Source organism: Triticum dicoccoides, chromosome 4B (assembly GCF_002162155.2).
Source record: "Triticum dicoccoides isolate Atlit2015 ecotype Zavitan chromosome 4B, WEW_v2.0, whole genome shotgun sequence".
NCBI lineage: Eukaryota > Viridiplantae > Streptophyta > Magnoliopsida > Poales > Poaceae > Triticum > Triticum dicoccoides.
The window spans coordinates 369,677,424-369,682,581 of record NC_041387.1 but is presented as its reverse complement, the minus strand read 5'-3'; the positions used below and the strand labels follow the sequence as shown (position 1 = coordinate 369,682,581).

The 5,158-nt window shown below is 47.5% G+C and overlaps 1 long non-coding RNA gene across 5 annotated transcripts in view; it reads left to right on the top strand.

Annotated features, from left to right (window-relative positions):
* Positions 1-2,402: 2,402 nt before the first annotated feature.
* The window catches only part of LOC119296186, a 19,538-nt gene continuing 16,782 nt past the window's right edge, over positions 2,403-5,158 (top strand). For 3 of the 5 annotated variants that reach the window (XR_005145002.1, XR_005145000.1, XR_005144999.1), the window contains exon 1: positions 2,403-4,755. This is a non-coding gene — a long non-coding RNA (uncharacterized LOC119296186). The remainder of the gene's footprint in view (positions 4,756-5,158) is intronic. The other 2 variants (XR_005144998.1, XR_005145001.1) reach the window with 2 other exon arrangements.

Sequence of the window (5,158 nt, the reverse complement as noted above, 5' to 3'; positions counted from 1 at the left end):
TGAGGCCCCAGGGCGGCACTCAGGAGACTCCGGGGCGTGTACAGTCCCACTAATTATTACGTGAGAGTGTCACGAGCGGAGATCTTCATAGGCCGGAGCCTTGCTTCATGTCCCCGATGAGGACCCCGCCCTGCGCCACCCCCGACCACCGTTAGGGTGTCCGGAAACCAGGACGAGACAAAGGGGTAAGGAGGATGCTGGCGGCACCCTCGGCGATTGCAGGCCCTCCGCCGGGGGGAAGGGCTCGTCGGCGCCTTCCCCGGCGGAGGACCTACCTCCGAGTGACGACTTGCTCCACGCAGCGCAGGGGAGGCCCTGGCCCTTGGCTCCCCTCACGCCGCTCCCAGGGCCCTTCGTCCACCTATGGCTGGGCTCCACCCCGGGGGCCCTAGTGGTAGCTGAGACTTGATTCACCTGCGATCAATGGTTAGTGCAAGCATGCTCTTGAGACGTTAGCTGTACCCAGTGGCCGTTGTCGTCGAAGGCGTTGGTGGAGCCCTGCAGTGGCTCACAGAGAGCCTCGGCTTCGTGTACTTCCAGCGCTCAGCCTGGCGTGGGGGATCGGCTGGGGCCCTTGATAACCCGCAAGTATAGGGGATCGCAACAGTTTTCGAGGGTAGAGTATTCAACCCAAATTTATTGATTCGATACAAGGGGAGCCAAAGAATATTCTCGAGTATTAGCAGTTGAGTTGTCAATTCAACCACACCTGGATAACTTTGTATCTGCAGCAAAGTATTTAGTAGCAAAGTAGTATGATAGTAAAGGTAACAGTGATAAAAGTAACTATAGCAGTTTTGTAGTGATTGTAATAGTAGCAACGGTAAAGTAAATAAGCAAAGCACAATATATGAAAAGCTCGTAGGCATTGGATCAGTGATGAATAATTATGTCAGATGCGATTCCTCATGTAATAGTTATCACATAGGGTGACACAGAACTAGCTCCAATTCATCAATGTAATGTAGGCATGTATTCCGAATATAGTCATACATGCTTATGGAAAAGAACTTGCATGACATCTTTTGTCCTACCCTCCCGTGGCGGCGGGGTCCTAATGGAAACTAAGGGATATTAAAGGCCTCCTTTTAATAGAGTACCGGACCAAAGCATTAGCACTTAGTGAATACATGAACTCCTCAAACTACGGTCATCACCGAGAAGTATCCCGATTATTGTCACTTCGGGGTTGTCGGATCATAACACATAATAGGTGACTATAGACTTGCAAGATAGGATCAAGAACTCACATATATTCATGAAAACATAACAGGTTCAGATCTGAAATCATGGCACTCGGGCCCTAGTGACAAGCATTAAGCATAGCAAAGTAATAACAACATCAATCTCAGAACATGGTGGATACTAGGGATCAAATCCTAACAAAACTAACTTGATTACATGGTAAATCTCATCCAACCCATCACCGTCCAGCAAGCCTACGATGAAATTACTCACGCACGGCGATGAGCATCATGAAATTGGTGATGGAGGATGGTTGATGATGACGACGTCGATGAATCCCCCTCTCCGGAGCACCAAACGGACTCCAGATCAGCCCTCCCGAGAGATATTAGGGCTTGGCGGCGGCTCCATATCGTAAAACGCGATGAAACTTTCTCTTTGATTTTTTTCTCCCCGAACATGAATATATGGAGTTGGAGTTGAGGTCGATGGAGCACCAGGGGGCCCACAAGGCAGGGGGCGCGCCCTGGGGGAGGGGCGCGCCCCCACCCTCATGGACAGGGTGTGGGCCCCCTGGCCTTGATTATTTTGCCAGTATCTTTTATATTTTCCAAAAGTTATCTCCATGGATTTTTAGGTAATTCCAAGAACTTTTTATTTTTGCACAAAAATAACACCGTGATAGTTCTGTTGAAAACAGCGTCAGTCCGGGTTAGTTTCATTCAAATCATGCAAGTTGGAGTCCAAAACAAGGGCAAAAATGTTTGGAAAAGTAGATATGTTGGAGACGTATCAAGTCCCCTAAGCTTAAACCTTTGCTTGTCCTCAAGCAATTCAGTTGACAGACTGAAAGTGATAAAGAAAAACTTTTACAAACTCTGTTTGCTCTTGTTGTTGTAAATATGTAAAGCCAGCATTAAAGTTTTCAACAATGATTATGAACTAACTATATTCACAATAACACTTAGGTCTCATATTTACTCATATCAATGGCATAATCAACTAGCGAGCAATTTAAACCTATAAGGACCCTAGCCAACTTGCCTCCAGAATGGTCCACCGGTTTGGGCTTTGTTGGCCGTTGGATCTGTCTTCTGGCACACCTGAGCCGTTGGATCTTCAGAGTGATCAAAACTGATTTTCACTTCCTAGTCGTTTTCGTTGTTTAATGACAGGTGGGCTCGCGACGCGCGCTGGTTGGCTGGGTTGACCGTTTTCACGTGTAGGTCCACTTTGCCCAATCTGCTCCATACGCTCCTCCCACCCGATCCCCATCCTCTCGTTCACAACCCTAGCCCCCTTCCTCTCGATCCTCATGGCCCATCCCTCCTCCTTGCTCGTCACCGCCGCTGCCTGCTGCTCCCTCTCCACCACCGTTGCTGCTTATTGATCACAATATCCCCTCTACCTAATTCAGATCGGGCGCAGGTTAGGCGAGCCTGATGGTGGGTTGGGTGAGGCTACAGGGAGAGGGAGGAGGCCGGCGGCGTGGTGAAGGAGTTGACTTGCCCTCATGGAGGCGGCGCCATCGGCCAGGGGCGTCATTTGCTCGTCGGACACCGTCCGAGCTCGTCTCACCCTCACAGCAACGACCAACAACTCAAGTAGGAAGGGTGAGGGCCCATCAAGATCTAGCCCAGGGCGTGCTCCCTGGCGCCCGCACATAGAGGACTGGCCTCTGGTCGCCGGTTGGTCCTCCTCTTCTCCCCTCGTGCCACCGGCCTCCACCTCCTCCATCCCTCGATTCAGCAAAGGCGACGGGGATCAAGAACCGGGGCGGCACACATCATCCTCCCGTTTCTCCTACCACCGACCCTAGAGATGGCAGCGGCAAGGAGTTGAGCCAGGTGACTCGATGAGGTGGTCCATGCTGAGGAATAGGGCGTCCATTTGGCTTGTTTTCCTTTTGATTTTCCTCGCTTACCTGATCTGATTTTGTGGTCAAAACAAGGGCTGACTCCGTGTCTGGTCTGATTTGCTGATTTTCCTCTTCCAGCTCCTGTTGATGGCCTTGTTGTGGTTGCACCATGGTCCGTGGGGAACAAGAACACCACTACTACAACCCAAGTCTGGACATAGCTTTAGCAGGTTACATTATCAAATTTGGAAGAAAAAAATCCTAGCAAACCAGCTACAGCCTACAGGATCTAGGAACAAAGGTAACCAATCATTAAGAATAAGGGGAAAGAAATGACAAGGCATAATAAACATACACAAAATTATAATCTAATTATTGAAAGCTGAACTACCATTTTAGACAGGATAACAAGCGTCTAATTGGTCGAACAACACTGAAAGGGGCCTAACCAGCTTAATGCAAGAAATGTAAACTTTGTTGAGCCATACATAGTTACACATTTTAATGGCAGGATCATGGTTCAAGCAAATATGAATCTAGTGGCCACTTCCCCTTGGCAAGCAGTCGAAATAGACTCATATGGTTTTCCTTGACATGTGTGTCATCATAGATGAGTCAGTAAAGCATGCTGCAGTCAGCTAGCCGCAAATGAAGTAAAAAATAAATGTAAAAGAGACCAAATATGTAGTGTGCAACCAAATAGATGTACAAATTAAATACGCAGTCACATAGAGATGTCATGATCAACAGATTTTTCTAACCAATTAACATCTCTCATTAATTGTGAGAACCAAGCCAATGAAAATGGGCATGAATCGGTCTTGTCAAAGTCTACTATTCAGTGCTTGCATATGTCAGATTGCTGATGTTCACAAAACTGCATGTACCTTTTGCCAACAAAATTGTCGATGAATTGCAGATTTAGAAAATTAGTTTGGCATAGCTCAGAACTATTTGCCTTGACTCAAATCAAGGTTGTTCGATATCATGAAATAAGCAACATGCCTCTTGTGAAACCATATTTTAAATTTGCAATTTGCAAACTGGGTTTTTGTTTCTCGCACTTTTTCTTTTAAAACATCACCAGAACTTAGGGTCACAATTAATAGTAAGGTGCAATCTCAGTCATTAAGTGACATACTTCAGTTTAGACTTTGCAGAGCAAGAGCTGTTTATCAATATTTTCCGTTACAATGCCTGCATATGTATACATAAGTTCTTATGTTTTCAGAACACTCTAGCTAGGCTTAACTATTTCTGTTGACAAATCACATTCTTATCTTAAAATACTATAAGAAGGCTAGCCAACTTGGCCTCACAACGCTCCCCCAGTTTGGAGCTTCATTTGCTGTTAGATCTTGTTCATTTTCGTCAACTGCGCTGGTTCAGCCGTTCGATTCTTGCATCTTGTTTTGACTTTGCGTTTGTTTTTCTTGGCCCATGACTGGTGGGGCGTTTGGCGTTGCTATTGGCTGGGTGAAGCGTTATCTGGGTGCGAACTAACCTGTCCTTGCACGCCGCGCGGCGTGTGATGCATCGTTCGCGGTGGTTGCGAGGTGATGGACTGACGCGTGCATATCTGTGGCTACCTTTGCGCACTATGACTGGTGGACTAAGTTGGATGTCGGTCCCATTGGTCTGTGCCTTGTGAGAGATGGGCTGCTTTTATCATGTGACTTTTTGTCCTGCGAGTGCGAATGCGTCTCGTCTACGTGTGACGCCCCCGATTCAATCGTACACTAATCATGCACGCAAATGTGTACGATCAAGATCAGGGACTCACGGGAAGATATCACAACACAACTCTACAAATAAAATAAGTCATACCAGCATCATAATACAAGCCAGGGGCCTCGAGGGCTCGAATACAAGTGCTCGATCATAGACGAGTCAGCGGAAGCAACAATATCTGAGTACAGACATAAGTTAAACAAGTTTGCCTTAAGAAGGCTAGCACAAACAGGGATACAGATCGAAAGAGGCGCAGGCCTCCTGCCTGGGATCCTCCTAAACTACTCCAGGTCGTCATCAGCGGGCAGCACGTAGTAGTAGGCACCTCCAGTGTAGTAGGGGTCGTCGTCGCCGGTGGCGTCTGGCTCCTGGACTCCAGCATCT